Source organism: Stigmatopora argus, chromosome 20 (genome assembly GCF_051989625.1).
Source record: "Stigmatopora argus isolate UIUO_Sarg chromosome 20, RoL_Sarg_1.0, whole genome shotgun sequence".
NCBI lineage: Eukaryota > Metazoa > Chordata > Actinopteri > Syngnathiformes > Syngnathidae > Stigmatopora > Stigmatopora argus.
The window spans coordinates 982,785-1,000,529 of record NC_135406.1 but is presented as its reverse complement, the minus strand read 5'-3'; the positions used below and the strand labels follow the sequence as shown (position 1 = coordinate 1,000,529).

The 17,745-nt window shown below is 44.9% G+C and overlaps 1 long non-coding RNA gene across 1 annotated transcript in view; it reads left to right on the top strand.

Moving 5' to 3' along the window:
- The window catches only part of LOC144066347 (uncharacterized), a 219,194-nt gene that overhangs the window by 86,111 nt on the left and 115,338 nt on the right, over positions 1-17,745 (top strand). The window contains exon 4 of the long non-coding RNA XR_013297521.1: positions 10,466-10,646. This is a non-coding gene — a long non-coding RNA (uncharacterized LOC144066347). The remainder of the gene's footprint in view (positions 1-10,465; positions 10,647-17,745) is intronic.

The window sequence follows — 17,745 nt, the reverse complement described above, 5'->3', positions numbered from 1 at the left end:
TAAGGTGGCCTTTACCTATCAAAGAGAAAGTCCATAATCCAGATTTCTCCACTAAATCCTGTGTACACTGACATAATGCCCCCTAAGCTGCCTAATTCCTTCTCGAGCCCACCACTCGGGCCCTTAATCAGTACGTCTCCACCCCAAGGTGTCGTTTTGGTTTCCCCCACTTCGGCCCCCATTTCGGCGCCCCGTGGCAACGAATAACAACAACCCGAAGCCTGCCTAAACAAGTACTCGCCAGCCGACGGTTGCTAGGATACCTAGCGGATATCACCTTCTCATCATGCTGGGATGTTGCCATTTAATCTGGGCTGCGTAATTGGTCTCTTTAACACATTGCCACGTTTTTTTCAAAGAATAAAGACTTTTTAAGTATGATTTAGGTGGTAAGAAAAGTTTGCGTTCCCGCATAAACGTCAACAAACCTTTAACTCAACGGCTGCCGTTGAGGCTGAAATGTGAACTAATTAGGTTCTAAAACTGGGATGTTTGCACCTGAACCGCACTCTGACAAAATAAGCCGTTATATAAGATTAAAACCAAGACATATAGAGCACAGGTGTCAAAGTGGCGGCCCAGGGGCCAAATATGGCCTGCTGCATCATTTTGTGCGGCCCGAGAAAGTAAATGATGAGTGCCGACTTTCTGTTTTAGGATCAAATTCAAATGAAGATTATAGATGTAGTATATTATATTTCCTGATTTTTTCCCTTTTTAAATCAATAATTGCAATTTTTAGTAAAAGTTTTAGTAAAAGTAAAATTGACTTGGTAAACCAAAAAAAAATGGAGAATATTCCCTGTTCAGTTTTTATAGAGAGAATATTTACAGTATTTATGTCATTTACCGTATTTTGGGCTATAAAACAAACGAACACTGTGGCCTATCAGTCAAAACAAATCGTTTTTTGGGGGGGTTAAAATTTAGTGGGCGCGGCTTATAGTTGAAATATTAAAGTAAACCCAAAATTGAAAAAAAAAAAAAACATTTTGACGAATCCGTTGTGGTTTTCTCCTGTGAGCCAGGATTTTACACGGCCTGTTTTTAGTTCTAAAAGAATTTTGGAAAATCTAAAAATAAATATATAATATTAATATTTTCTGTTTTTCACTTTATTGAACATAAACAAATATTTAGTTTCCTTTTGAAATGAGAAACAAATGATTAAAAGACGTTTTCCCTTACTAAGAAAACAGCTCAAATAAACATTGTTTTGGATCTATAAAAAAACTGAATATTTAGGGCTTTGGATCCAGTTCTTTTAATCCAAAAAAATCTAAATATTATATCTAAAATGGTCCGGCCCACATGAAATTGAGTTGACGTTAATGAGGCCCGTGAACAAACCTGAGTTTGACACCCTTGATATAGACGGTCTTAGACTACTAGAGTACCTTTGCAGCTATGCAAAGAACGTCAAATCCAGCTCATTCGGAAGACCAGAGTTTGGAAACTTCCAAGCGGGACCTGGACTAAGACTTCCTCAGGCCCCATTTTGACGAATCCGTTGTGGTTTTCTCCTGTGAGCCAGTATTTTACACGGCCTGTCAATCTCCTGCCCGCCACCCATTAAAAGGGCCGGTAGAGTGAGACGGCAAAAGTGACACCTCGGGGAATCCTTCCTTTCCCTCTGTTTGTCTCGCCCCCTACCTCCTCCGTTGCGCTAGTTTGGAGAGGCTACGCTACATCTGTCGGAGCGGTGGTCCGACTCCGTCCGATGAATTTGACGCTCAACGGGGGACGCCGGACGAGGCATTCTTTCCGGACAGAAAGGGGGAGATTGCTAAGTATTTGTTTGTTTTTTTCAATTTTGGGTTTACTTTAATTTTTCAACTATAAGCCGCGCCCACTAAATTTTAACCCCCCCAAAAAACGATTTGTTTTGACTGATAGGCCACAGCGTTCGTTTGTTTTATAGCCCAAAAATACGGTAAATGAAATAAATACTGTAAATATTCTCTATATAAAGACTGAACAGGGAATTTTGTCCATTTTTTTCGGTCTACCGAGTAAATTTTACTTTAGTAAAACAAAAAGGAAGCGCAGAAAGGTTGTGGATCCTTTTCAGATGGCACTGTTTTTTTTTTTTTTTGGTTAACCGAGTCATTTCGTTGGCTTTAAAGGTCGAATTTGAGTCTTTAAAGAAAGGCAAGCGTGAGGTCCTTACGTGAATAGCCAAAAGAATTCTTGCGGCTTTAATGAAAAGCCCTCCATGTGAGCGAACGGCTGAAATTGCTTCGCTTGGCGCACAATGGTCGCCTTAACGCTAGGCATTAATCCTAGAGCGGCCGGACCTAATTGGCTAAGCGCTGAATAGGCCAATGGGCGACGGGCTCTCGGGCCGCAATGTCAGAAGGCCCGACGAGTCGTCCTTTCTCCCGCAAATGAGAAAAAGTTTCCCTGTTGATTGAAGCGCCCTATCGACTTCCCATCATCCTCTGGCCTTTGTCGGGTACCGTTTCGGAATAGACATTTTTCCCCTGAATACGTTGCGACCGCTCTTTATTCCCCGCCGTACTTCATTCGACTCCCTCTCCCAAGCGACAAAAACCCACCGGAAAACACTCCGTCAAGCGAGAACGCAAAGTCGAGTCCTTAACGGCGGGGCGGGGGGCCCGTACCCAATCGCCGACGGAGTCGAGTCGTCCCCGGCCGGTTAGAGAAGAAAAATAGGAGTGCAGTGTGCTAATCAAAACTTGCCCTGATCGATACTCGCGGACAACAGATTGCTTGTGGGCGGAGCTTCGCCAACAGATTGACCAGAGACAGAGCGCGAACTCGGGACCAGTTGAGCGACGTAATTTAACAAACTGAATTTCCCGAATACGGGATGATGTCAGGAGCGGCCCGTTTGTCCCTCCTGGCGTGCTGTCAGGCCAGAGCGGCTGCGGTCAATCTGCTGATTACTTCCTGTCTTGGTATTTAAACATGAATGAGTCCTAGTATCATTGTTGGATCGTTCCTGCATGCGTCCTGCATGCTGTTACATATTCCTGCATGCTCCCATTTTGGTTCCAAGCCTTTGTTGTTTTACAAAGCCCTTTTGAGTTATTAAAGATGTTGTTTTGAAGCTAATACCTCGTCAAATCCTACTTCCCCGCGCCTGGGTCCGAATCCATTCCCGATCGTGCCACGGCGACGCGGTGCGATCGTAACAGATGAATGAAGGTTAATCTAATCGAATCTAAACGCGGAAGGTCAGGTGGAAAATCTACCTTCGGGCATCCCTACCCAGATAATTGAATTAATTAATGTAAAAGACTTATTTTTAACTGCACAGCCCAGAAAGGATCTTAAATTCCACATATGTTCTGTCTCCAAACCAAAAGATAGTTTAAAAACCGACTTATTTGAAAACAAAGAATACATAAGAAAATTTCTCTTCACCTCCCACGTCCCACAGACTGGCCGTCTATCGCCGTCGATACGTTTTGAGGTGGTTCTCGGACTAAAAGCGCTGACCGAAAACTTTTCCGTCATCCTCGGGTTCGCGTCCTTCGTGTTCGGAAACGGTGGTGTCGGTGACTAATGCGACTTTGCCACTTTTTTTGTGGTTTTATCCGACCGTCTTGGCTTCTCCCGAAGGGGTCGGGGGCACAAGAAAGTCACAAGCGCTCCAAATCAGCCAAGTCAATGAACGTTTCCAGGGCGGCGTGCTTCGGCCCCGCCCGTCCGACTCGACTCGCATTAACGGATCCCCCTGGCGGGCGTGAGGGTGCGAGGCGGGGTGGGGGTCTCTGATGTGTCTGCTACCCTCCGCCGTCCTTCCCCATGTCAAATAGTCAGAGCCCACGCCGCTGGCCTGAGGGAACAGAGACAAGTCTGCCTTTCTGGCCGAGTCGCCTCTCTTCATCTCAACTCTTTTTTTTTTTTTTTCTTCTTCTGATCAAAATAGTGAGTGTCCAGGGCTTTTTTTCCCCCGAGTTGAAATTCTTCATGCTGCCAAGAGAAACCTGCATGCCAGGACGCGATCAAAGGACTGTTTTTTTTGGAAGAGGGCTAAAGAATAGATTTCCAATCGTGGATAAATTACGAGTATCTAGAAGACATTCATTCCAGTAGAACTTGGAACGTGGTACTAACAGATTGGACGTCTATGCCTCGTCAATGGCTGGCAGTTTGGGTGTGTGTAATAGTTGTCCCAACCTTTTTTGCATTAAGTAGCAAAGTACAAAATTATTTTTAGTGTCTGTAGATAAAGGATGTTTATAGAAGAAAATGCTAGCCTGCATTGAAGCGAATCATATACTATAACCGAGTCGCAAAATTCAATATATAAGTCGCACCCGCGCCCTGGCAGTCTACAAAGTGCCACCCAATCAGGAAAATACGGTCATTAGGTAAAGTAGATAGTTTTTAGTATTCTGACATTTCTTTTCTGACCGAATGAGAGCGGAATGATTGGAGGCGGCCCGTGAACCGCGGCGTCTAATGAGAGAACGCTTATTCCCCTCCTCACGCACTTGTGGTATTAAGGTTGGCCGCGGAACAGATGCCGATATGTACGGAGGCTAATGAAGTAGCGGCACCGGGGTCAGAGTCGGCCGTTCGTTCTCCGCCGCCGAGACTTTGAGTTGTCTGCAGCCGTGCCCTCGCCCAAAGCCCAGAAAGACGGAAGGTCGCGCGGTTCCCCGACGGCTCCGAGGCCCAGAATGTTAATTGGAAATCGCTGGGGAGAAGCATCGGTCGGTCCTCTCAAGACTGGCCAAAAGTTTGAGACGGAGCTCTGCACAGTTGAAATCAGGCGAAAAAAAATACAACCGGTCTTCCTCTGGCCAAGCCGCCCCCTTCCACCAACAAGTTTATCACCAGAAGGCGAGCCGTGATAGCAATTACATTCAAGTAATTCGGTTTGAAAATACAGTGGTACCTCCACATACGATCGTATGTCGAGCTTTTCGTAACTTTTCCCATTGAAATGAATTGAAAACAAATGAATTCGATCCAAGCCTCTGAAAAAACACCAAAAACAGGATATTGGATTGGAAAAAAATGTTTGATTTCTTCTAATTCGCCATATAGTGACAAAGTAATAAATAACAAGTGCTTTAATAGTAATAAAATGTGTTTAATAGATGTAAAATTAGACGCATTTCGCGGAGGGGAGAGACAACGATACACACGGAGGCAGAGGGGGGTTTGTTCAGGGCGACTTTATCCACAGCACTCGTAAACGAACAAACAAATTTAAATTAACTTGGATAAATATATACAGACACTCAAACATAGGTTTAATGTAACGTTACACAAAACGGAATTCTAGTTTTGTCTTAATCTTTTGTTACCTTCGTTCTGGCCGGGTTAGCAGTTTGCCACGCTTCCACCCTCACGTTCGCTATCGATGGACTGTTTGCTGTTGTACCATTCCCTTCAAAATATTCCCAAAACGATGCACACAAATGTCCTCACAATAGGATAACGCATGGCCACTTGCCAACGAGAAGTAGTCTTTAAAGAACGATCGCGGGAGCTCCTTTCCTTAGAAAGAATAACAGGAAATGCAATAGCTGATCTTACCCACGTATTGATTGTGGGTAATGAAGTTTTATTGTGATAAAGGGTGCCATTGGCTATCGGTGTTGTGTGCACGAGTATACTTCATTACCCAGAAAGCCCTCTTTTTGCCCGCGCATGCGCTTTGTCCGTTTCCTGGTCGAAACTCGTCTGAATAAATCGTTCAGTCCTCGTAGATATAGCAGTTATACACGAAAGAGATGCAGCAAAAAAACAGCCTCTCATGTCATGGCCACCTGGCTTGGTCGCATCTCGAAATTTTGATCGTATCTAGGGCGAATTATTCGATCTAAATTTACATCGTACCTCGAGCATGTCATAGGTAGAGCTGATCGTAGGTCGAGGTACCACTCTATAGATATCTTTCCCCCAAAAGGTTTCGGCAGGTACGACTCCAATTAGCATCGGGAGTCAAAACAAAAATGAAAAACGCAGTTGACCCGCCAATATTCGGTGGCAGCGGAATTCTTTCCCCTCGCCATCACTGGGACAAATGCTGTCGTGATCAGACGGAATTCAAATGGTACAAAATGATGACGGTGGGCACGTGAGGCGAGGCTCTGAAGCGCCAAGACTTTTCCACTGGCCCGTTAAGGGTACATTTAATGATCCCATATTCATCGCACGTCTTGAGATGAATTACTCATCAATTTTGCATGGCCGATCATTAGCGCATGCTTCATTAGTCCCCGCCAGCTGTTCCGCCAAAGCCCGATCCCTAATTGATGGCGCGCTCAGGCATCTCTCTGACACTCCGTCCCCATCTCTTCCAAATTACAAGCGCACTTTTGGAATGACGGCACGCCGACACGCGCCATATGCCCGCGACGGCCCAGCGTAAATCCTATCTGGCTTTAAAACCGGCGTCGGAACGGCGACACTTGTTGCCGCGCGCCGCCCGGCGACGGCCAGCCCGGTGTTTATGGGTATTGGGCTTCAATATCTGATTTTAATTAGCAGTTTAAGGCAGCCACCGCGCCTCGTTAGGGAACCGAAGGCTGCTTAGGATGCACATCAACATAGCCGAGTACTGTGTCAGCGCGCGACGCCGCCGGATGGTTTTTCCCGCCACCGCCACCTCATTTTCTCGGGAAAGTGCCGCCGCTCAGATTATAATCCGCAAACCGCATGTCCTGGGATGTATCCTGGGACGTTTTTTTGCGTAGGCATGCCACTTAAGGATTTAGCCCGAGTGTATCAAATCTGTGAATAGCCCCGTGTAGCACAGGATAAAGAGATTAAGGCCTTTTAACCTATGGGGACCCTTTGCACTTTTGCACCCTTCATTCGGGGGCTGCTAGATTGCTTTTATCGGGACCCTCGTAGTCGGTAGAAAGATGGGCCGCTAACTGCACCTTTTCTCTCGTCGTCACGCTCTTTTGCTCTTTTCCCGGTTGAAACCAGACCGGCAATCTAAGGAAAACTCAAAGTACGGTTATCGTCATTTTCCCTTGATTGAAACCCAATTGAGAACCTTAATGAGTGGGTAGTATAAGTGACAACTGTAAAAAATCAGATGCACAAAATTTGGACTGGGCATTGTTATGCATACTTTTTACAGTGTAATCATTGTAGGTCAGCTTTTTCAAACAAATCGTTTTATTTAGAGCACATGTCAAAGTGGCGGCCCGGGGGCCAAATCTGGCCCGCCGCATCATTTTGTGTGGCCCGGGAAAGTAAATCATTTGTGCCGACTTTCTGTTTTCGGATCAAATTAAAATGAAGAGACTCGAACCAACCCGAGTCTGACACCCCTGATTTAGAGTAAACAGGCAAGACTTAAATCAGAGTCGAGTATTTCTAAAAACCTTCAAATGGATTGAATGTCCACTATTGATCAAATTCATTTACAGATTTTTCATTCTGTTCTTAAGCGCTACATTACTGAACCTAAAAAATGTCATTTTAGTCCGTCTAAACTGAAGGAAGCAATTTGTTCTTTTCCAAGTAAACGGAAACACTGTCATTTGAGCAATTTAGCAAAAATAAATCTGTTGAAAACCGCTAACCAAACATTTCCGAAAATCCCCGCTAAAGCTACTTAGCGAGGGAAGCCAGCGCATATGTTGCCCATTTACAGGAAAAAACATTAGCATTTGCTGTTAATAAGTGGGGTTCAGTCTGTTGTTTTTAAAAAAAAAAATCTTAATACTCCAAAGACTCCATTAAGCCAGAGGATACAGCGGGACCGAGATTACTAGAGCGAGTCCAAGAAATGAGTGACGGCCGTAGGATGAGATCCCTCTCGCCAGATGTTGCCCGTCTCTCATAACATGTTTGTGTCACCCAGACTTTGGCTAATGCCTTCATTTGATAGGCACACGTCCGCATTTCTGTCTTTTTAAAGGCCGTCCGCTGTCCTCCAGATATAGATCGACCGGCTTCTTTGACGGATATCCGTCCATTTTTCTTCCGTGCTGACATCTGAGAGGCTGAAATGAACCGGCATTGGCATTTGAAACCTACAACTCGTCAACGATATATATAGACACTCATTTATATTGTTTTTCCTCTTTTCCAACTTCCAAACCTGCCAAAAACTACTCAATTCGCACCCGCAAGAACGCCGTTTTTGACCAAAATATTGCCTGGGTGTTAGGTTTAGTTGAGGTTTTGGGGTGGATGTGCGTGCGTTCCCCTTGTGTGTGATTATTGTATGGGTTTCACCTATTGTGTCCTTCACGGTTTCCCTTCCCTCGTGTGATCAGGTGTGTGTATTTTGTAATCAACCCCTGTCTGTCTATTTAAGCCCTGTGTGTTTGTCAGTCCTTGTCGGATCGTCTGCTTTACCCTGATTTGTCTACGTTCCTCGATGTAACTATGCCACATTCCGCGGTCCTCGTTTCCCCACGTCTTCCATGTCGGGTTTGGTTTTGTCATTTAAATTCTAAGTCCTTGTTATTTCCCTTGACACCACCCCTGCCTTAGTTTTTGGAATTTTTGGTTGGGCATTTTTGGGTCCTTCCACAACGCCACGCTTATGGAACCCGAAAATGCCTCCAGATCAACAAGAATTGGGTCAATATCAAAAGGAAGTGACCTGCAAATGCCCCGAATTCAACCAGGGATGAGCGAGCTTCCCCTCGGTCGTCCCGCCAACGATTGGCGTGCCGTCGGCGGCGGCCATTTTGCGTCAGGGTCCGTGCACTCTTACATCCCAAGTGGTGTAGACGATTCAACTCCAAAGAGGACACATTAGTCAAGGCGAGGCAATTTCCTTTGTGCGGCACAATTGATATGCAAGGCAAAGCCATTTTGCTTCTCAGAGGCAAAGCAATGATTATTAGAGAGATGAAATGAAAAGAAGAAAATTGAGATCAAATCTCCCAAGCTAAAAGGAGGATAAATGCTAAAGATGAAAGCCGTAAAATGACAAATCCCATATCGTAACAATAAAAGACGGATGATTAAAATAAGAAATAATGATTAGGATTTATTTGGGACAAAAAGCAGTGAATATTTCTCAGGGTAGATCAAGCGCAGATTTGCCAGTCGCTTCGGGAAACATTTGAAATTTTAAGCATGCCGGTGATAACCTTAGAAACTCGCACAGGAATCTTTAAAGTCTTTCATTTATTGACAAACCAGGCTTTGAAGTACTTTTTTCCCCCCTCTCACAGGAATCCTGTGTGTAGTGTAGATTTTAGGGCAGGTGTGTTGTGGTCCAATTTCCCGGTATCAGCAAGAGCTGAAGCATCAGCATTCTGGACTAGTTACAGATGTCGGATTGATTTTCTGTTCTGTCAAATCTCGGATACAACAGTCAAAGCTTCCAAAATGAACACCCGTATCAACTCCAAGGAGTCGGCGGACAGAAGGCGGATCTTTGATTGGCCGACGTTAACATCGAACGGCGCCCTGGAATGCGGCCAGAAATATTTGGCCAACCCAAACAAAATTCAAACTTTTGAAACGAGTTTACTAGACGTCCGATCCCGATCGGGGGCACGGTGAGCAAACGCGACGTAGGTCAACCAGACCATACGACCAACACCGATAACGGAATGACCCTAATCACCTAAATCGTTTTTCATCGTGTGCTGCCGTTAAGATGGTAATTTTCTGGGAGAAAACTAAAACCATGTGTCATATTTAAGTATCCATGTTATCCCTATGGTTGGGTGTTTCATTTTACAATAAACTTCAGATGGAGGGTCAAAAAAATTTGAATTCTTTGGAGGTTCTGGTATCTGCCAATGTGTATCCGACTCATAAACAACAGCATTCAGTGTGATTTTACAAAACTCTTGAGTTCCAAAGACTTTGTAGTGCAGCACATTAGTTGAGTATCTGCATCTACGATACTTAATATTAAGACCGATAGATCACCGCGCAATGATTTCAACTGCCAGGTGGGGGGGGGGGGCACGTGCCACTCCTTAAAGAGGGGTCCTCACCGATTCCGTTTTTGGCCTTTAATTCCAAAGGGTCTCGTCCTCTGAGCCCCATTCAGCTCGCCTCTTAACACCTTCATAATTAGTTTTCATCCCCAAGCGTCTGGTTTTTGTGGGCCACGTCTTGCCAAGAATCGAAGCTGTCTAGCAAACAGAAACAAACGGCGCCGCGCCGCATGGCCCGTTTACGCTCGTGATTGCGTATCGACAGCTTCGCCGCCGGTCGGCGGCGGCGGCGGAGGGGCAGATTGGGAGCAGATGCGACGTTTCGGGACACCTCCGTTTACTCATCGTTGAAAGTGCCCCGCCGCTAATCCGCCCGCGAGCTCGATTAAAAAGAAAAGTTGAGGGAGTAATTGAAGGCAAAGCCTGGCCGGAGAACAATGCGAGCGCTAATGCGCCGTGGCAGCGGGGGATACATCACATTAGTTCATCGGAGGTTGACCTCGGAGCCGAGCAACTCGGAGACCGGGGACAGAGCTCCTCTAATTGGAGAACAGAATCCGCCCAAATCGGATCGATTGCTGGTAAAAATGTCCACTTTTTCCTTTCAGAAGCGAGCGGCTTATCCGAAAAGCGGAACCCGTCAGGAGGACGGCGGCCAGAACGTCTTCGTCGGCGGAATTCGCGGCCCAAAGACAAAGTCGACGGCGTCAGCGCTACGGCTAATGGCGTCTTGATTCTGGCGTGCGGCCACACCGGGGAGAAAAACAACATCTGCGACGCCTGTGCAAGGTAGGAGAAACAAAGCTATTCCGCTAGTCATTTGAGCCGAGGCGGCGACGCTTCGCCGATAATGCTTTTCGCGCTTGTTACTCGGGAAATTGGACGGCTCTGTCGAGGCCCGCGTTGTCCGATGGACAGTGATGCTTTGACCTGGAAGCCGCGCTTTAGAAATCGGCGTTAGGAATTTTTTTGCGTGGCGGTGCTCGTCGGCGAAAACGCAGATGTTTGCGCTGGGATGCTTGGCCCGGACTCGCCGTGCTTGGGAATCCGCCCACGTGGGCGCATCTGCATTCATCGCCGCGCTCTGTCGCTTATTCGAGCGTCTCCCCGATGTGCCGGCCGGCCATCTGTCACTTCGGGATTGTTTGTCCACTTGTGAAGAATCGAGCCAAGCGTGTCGTATGTGGCGAGTATGCCTTGCAGTATGAGTAAGGAAGTGTAGTGGGGATTTGTCTTGACCCTCGCGGGTCAGTCCGGCAGACCGCTATTCCAAAGTTGCCGTTTGAGACCTTTTCTCGATTTGAAATAGGCAAACCGAATGGAGATTTTCATTTTTCTATTTCATTGGTCGTTTTCCAACGTCAAAAATCAAAGCGTTAACCGAGTCGAGTATTTGTTGCCTGTGGAAAATGATGAAATATATTAGCAAATGAGTCGAGCTTTTGTTTTTATGGTTTCAAATTCAACAATTTTAAGAGTACGGCTATACGTGAAGGCGGCTAATATGCGAGAAAATACAGTATATTAGAGGATTTAGTCCGAAAAAACATGAAAAGACTGAAAATTTCTTGACTGCTTTGTCTGAAACGCCGTCTTTTGCAGTTGCGCTCTTGAAGAGAAATATTCCGTTGACTATATTCACCATTGTTTAATTGAGATGGCGGATGGCTGGGTTTAATTAACCCCGCTTGGTGATAAATGTAAATGTCAAACGTCTGCCGGAGCAATACAGCATGAAGCTTTTATGAACTCATTTATTTATTTAACAAGTCTCGGGACTATTTCTTTCAGCGGTGAAAAGCATCTCGGAAAAGACGCGGCTATTCGGTTAGCGGAAGTAGCTCCGGCCGCTAGGCGGACAAACGGGGGCGCCGTTTCGGTCGCAGCGAACTTTGAAAACGCCGAACAAAAACTAAACCTGATTTGAACTCAAACTGATTTGAAATGCGCCATTCCGATTCAATCTGGGTAAAACCGGTCTGAATCGGAATGAGGCTAGATTAAAGGTCAAGGGTTACGTGGGCGCTATGAATATCTATTGCGCATAAATGCGGCCTGATAGTTACACTTTTATTTTATTTTTTAACTGACTGATTAGCCAAAGACGAGCCCCGGTCCAGCAGGCGGGACCTAAAAACCCATCCGAACCCGCTTCTTTCGTAACGCGGTAGATTAATGAACAACAACCGAAGGACAGCTTTTTCAAGGGAGGGGAAATAACCGCGTCTCCGTCCTGTAGGAATAAAAGCACTCAAGAGTAAAAGCACTTCATTCGCCCTTCAACTTCAGGAAATTGACGTTAATGCAAGTCTAAATCAAAGAAAGAGCTGAAAAATGAGCGAACGTCGAGCCAAAGAGTTAAGAAGTGCCTGACCGAACCGTGTTCGCCATTATTTTCAATTCAATTGCGTACGCAGTAAGGTACAATTCAAAGAAGAAGAAACAGGCTAGTTCAGATGATAACAAAATATTTTAATGGAGTTTTTTAAAAAGAACAACAACAAAGGAGGCAGTGGCGGTCCGTGCATTTTCTCGTAGCGCCTTCAACGAATCAATCCAACCCTCAAAAACTATTTTATGGCTATAAAACCTCGACTGCAGCTACAGCTGCGACACGTAAAAATAATCAGTAAATCAATGCACAAAAATGGGGTAAAATCCACTTCCTAGCAGAATTTAATGATTAAATACAAACACTTGAGCTTTTCAGATATCAGAACTTGGCCCACAATTGAAATATTATTTCGGAATATAGCCATATTTTACTCACCAAAAATCATTTTTAACTGTACACAATATCCCTCCTTTCTTTCTTCCTTCTTTTCTATGGCCATCGAAGCTAATGCTGAAAGTGGAGCCTGTCCTGTCCTATTTCTGGCATAGTCCGTCTTGAAAATGGCTTTAAACCAACACAACAATATATTTGCTTGTGCAGCCCGCTCCAAATACAGTTTGGCAGCTCTGGCTAATCACTAGCCAATCATAGTTGGTGAAAGCGATGACGTATCCCTACGCCTGTAAGAAGGCATTGTGGTGTTGCCAACTCGAAATTTGATTGGTTAAAGCAACAGTCTTATCGACGCTTGTTTAATGCAGCAGCACCTGCAGAACTGATTGTGAAGGCCTTGAGGCAGATTTCTGACCCTGGCAACAAAAAATGGCTGAAATGCAATTGGTTAAATGCTTCAATATGAAAACACACATCTGGAAGCAGTGCAACCAGGGGGAAAAGCAATGAAAAGAAGCTAACAGACCATTTGGACTAATAAGTATTGATGGACAAAATATAATATATGATTCAGATATTTCTTAGGCCAGCAGCAAACCTCCTGTTTGGGAAAAGCCGACGTCAGGTGCGGGTGCTTGCCAGCCTCCCGCATTAAAAGGCAAGGGCAAATTCAATCAATGAGTCTTCTAATGGGGCCTCCGTGCAGAAAGCCTGCTTTTCATGCCGCACTTTTCACACGATTGCAACGCGTCAGCACATTCCAGACTTTAGATGCGATCCTTCCTCGTACTCACCTGGGACGGCGTTCAACCTAGCGGCGCGGTGAACTTTTAGCCCGAGCGGAAACTAGTTTCTAACAACCGTACGCCTAGATTTGTGACGTTATTTAGGATGAAACGGGGCAATTTGTTATCGCAGATGTCAGACTTTTACATCTTGTTTAAAGCGGCGCCGAGTTAATTAAACAGGGTGAATGTGGTGCGAGGGATCTTGCGAGCGACGCTCGACTTAGCTCCTTTTATTCTTGTCAAATGTCTCACCTTGACTGGTGGAGAGTTGAATTTCGCAGCTACCTGTAGGGGAACGTCATGAACTGTATTGCGACAAATGCAGCTCGTCATTAACACCCTAATAATAACATTTTTGTGTCGTTAATCTCTAAGACGCTGGCGGTATATCAAAGAAGTTACTAAACGGAATATTAAACTGTTACATGTTTTTATTTTATCGTTAAATTACTTGGTATTTACTTGAATCCGTCATCGCTCCCTTCTAGTTCAAATGGATCGGCCTTGTCTAACACATAAACTAACCATCTTGATTTTTGAACTAAACGATTGTTAAGTTTTTCCCAAAAGAAAAAAAATCCTATTTTATTGTTGTTGTTTTTTTAACACTGCGGGGACATTGTTATACTTCTTTATACTTTTTTTCGGATTTTGACGGGATTAATGGAGACAATCAGGGATCGTTATGTAGTTTGCTAAACGGTTGAAACGGTTTGCGTTAGGCAACGAGATTCTTTTTAATTCCTCGATGTATTTGTTGTATAGCCTTTTTACTCTTAATGTCTTTGCTATACACGTCTGACTTTCTTATCCTCATGCATTTTTAACACTGGATTGACCGAAATTAAAGTCTATATACATGAAAAAATACAAATATATCGTGTGCGGTCGATTGGTCGCCGGTGTTTTGGTCGCCGTCTTTTGGTCGTCGGTCTTTTGGTCGCCCGGACCGCGACAACGGGCGACCAAAAGACCGGCGACCAAAAGTTTGTATGTACATGCGCTGTCCCTTTAAGAAGCTATGTCAGTTCAGTCAGGGTCTTAACAAGTTCTCCAACAAAAAACAATACAAGTCCAGGAAATTTGGAGCTTTTCTTTAGCCTAATAATTCCTAGGGCATTAAGTATGACTAAATAGTCAGTCGCAGTTTGTATTTAGGGAATTTGAGCAACCATTTAAATGGTAATTATCAATAACCTTCCAGGCGACCAAAAGACCGGCGACCAATCGACCGTGTACCCAAATATATACATCTGTATCAGGAACTGCGGGCCGTATTTAAAAAGAAATTGATGCCTTTTCACATGGAAAGTTTGTACAAATATTACAAGATCAGCACAAATTTCTATACATTAATTAAAGTATTTATATATATATATATATATCTGTATATGGAGTATACTTTAAAAAATTCATTCTATGCCCAACTTGTTTTCAAACAGTTTTCCGAATTCCATCTGCGAGTAGTTCCTAGAATCCGCGGCCATAGAACCTCGTTTGATTGGACGTCCTTGAGGTGATGCTTCCTTACAACAACTCTCCCGCATTTAGCGTTGAAAGCTTCATTTTCAACCAGTCAAATAGAGTTTTGGCCTGCGTGGAAGAAAAGATTACGGCTCAGGGAAAAAAAAAAACGGCAAGTACGTACGCTATTCTTGTGTGAGAGTGTATTGCCGATGTGTGTATGTGTGTGAGAGAACAGACTTCCTGTGAAGATAACAAGCATGCGAACATTTACGACTCTCCGCCATCTCCACCCGGGAGACGGCGCATTTCTGATCCGTCACGTACGCAAAAGTTGCGCTCCGAGTTCCGCATTGAGCTGGCGGGAATTAGCCGCACCGAATTCACGGGAGATTAACCAGGCGGCGTCGTTGGCGTCCGCTCGACGGCAGCGTGGGGAGTTAGATCTCGATTCAAGACTTTTAAGCTCCTGTTTTCCTCAGGCCTCCTGAATGCATCGCTGACAAACGCTCGCCATTTGATGCACTTTAAAGCATTCGTCGAGTCGCCCGGTCAATATTATCCACGTGGGTGTACGGTTAATGAGGGCGGGGCCTTTCCCGGTGAGCTACATGGGCCGGCACTCTACTCCGACTCAGACGGCGGGCCGATTAATGGGATGTAAATGACGGGTTATCGAACGTGGATCTGATAAGCTGGAGGTAGAAGGTCTGGATGGGAGCAAATCCTTTTGCCGGAAGGGACTGGACGCTGGCAAATGAGATCCAAACATTGTTTTTCACTCAATCATTGCAAGTGAAAATGAGAGCGCCGTTTCATTCCCCGGCGGGATAATCGCTTTTAATTTGCTTTTTGTCTTTTCTGAGGCTATTCACTTACAGATTCATCAAGAGTCCGAAAACCCAGCCAGTGCTTATTGTCTCGTTCAATAGCGGTGCATTAAGTCTAATTAATTTCCGTCAGAGCGCCACTCTCGGACTCCATTGGCGGCCAGGAAACGCTAAATGCTGCATAGCACGTGGAAGGCTAAGTGGACAGGTTAAAAGCTACGGGCACGTCGCAACTAGACTTATTTCCTTTATTTTTGTTTGTTTTTTAATTGACCTTGCATGAAAAATCAAATCAAGATGTAGCGTGGTTGTCTTCATGCTTCGATGTTACATTCAAATTGTTATCAAAACATAAGCTTTCGCTAATAATGCAAAGACACTCAAATGTTATGCAATATGTTAATGGAGTTCAATTGGATATACAAATCTATTTTTAACCACGTATTCAAAATATATAGACACAGGTTTGGGCGATATAGCATGAAACTCATATTTCATTATAAATGATCATTCTCAGTTATTATTCTCTAGTGATAGGTTTATTAATAGATATACTTTCATAAAAACATCCTCCTCTGTCCATTTAGTCAAAATACTTAAGGTAATCTGATTCAGGTCGGAAACCAAAACAACTGCGTAAGAATTTGCACAAGTAAGCATAATAACTTCATATAAGGTAAACCGTGCGACAATATTTTTAAACAATATGCGAGTATTTTCGGAAGTTGATTCGATTATCGCCATCTGCCGGAATCCAAGTCAAAGCAATTTAAGAGTCCTTCACAGATCTTCATTACGAACTCAGATCAACAGTCCTCGGCCTGGAACATGGTCATCTGTCCGGATGTCCTCGAAGCCAGCTGCCCTGTAGAGTGACCTCGAGCTCGCTCGGTCCCATATAATAACATCCCAGAATAACCCCAACATCTCGAAAAAAATAAGCAAAATTATCAGTCAAACAATCAATTTTGACCTTGACCATTTCCCCAAATCCGATGTCTAAATTCACCATGCAAATTGGATTCATTTTTAAACCTGACAAAAATCTTTTCTCCTGTTTTAATTGCTTCAAATGACCTCATTGGCTACCGTCAATAATTAGCACCCAGATAGTCCTTATTAAAACCGAAGCGGAGGAATTTCAAACACGAAAGTCATTATAAGTTGCTTCATAACAACCTTAACAAAATAAGACAAGCTGGAATGCCTTTGTTGTCGAGTCAAACTTGCCAAGATGACCTTTTATTGATTTGTTATTTTTTTTGACCCAACTTGCCACACGTCGAGAATTTGGCATTCCGGCTCGCTCGCTGCTTTTATGATGTTTCGGGAGTTAAGATTTCCGAGCCAAACATCTTTCGGGGGGCTTGGACACGACTGGAAATGTGTCGCCATCGGCCAGGAAGCAGAAGTACTAATGATGACACTCGGTTGATAACCTGGCGCTCGGGCCTCTCCGCACCTGTCGGTTTGCCCGCCAGCTAACGAGCAGCGAGCGTACGGGGCGCCGTAGCCGCCGGGAGACGGCCGTTTCCCCCGGAAAGTAGGGCTTATTATTCTTCTTCCGAGTAAGCCTAGTCCGTCCCCGGCCTCGTGAAGGACGGCTTCGTAAACGAACGTCCCGGAGAAGCAATCGTCTCCCGCGTGGAAGGAAAGTGTCGGCCGACCGAGGACGGCTCGCCGGCTTGTCGAGAGCCGCGTTTGCGTGGGAAATACCCGCTGGCATTCATCTACTTAGCCGCTGGAACGCCGCATAGGCCGTCTCTTATCTTCATGGCGGCGGAGCTGCGGGGAAGATGATTGGAAGTGACTCGACTGGCCGCCGCGACGGCCTAGCGCCAACAGTTTTCAGAAATCCTGCATAGCGAGTTATCGGCATGTCGTTTTTGACAACCGTGTGAAAATCCGTGGGAAAACCGGAGGTGGGATGGCAAAAATTGTCATTTTATTTTTGCTAAATGCTAGCCTCACCGACATCTCGATTGACGCCAGGGCGACGTTTAACACCGCCGAAGCCTTCCATCATTTTCTAGCGCGCTAATAAGTATGCAAATATAACCTTGAGTTCCTACTCGACG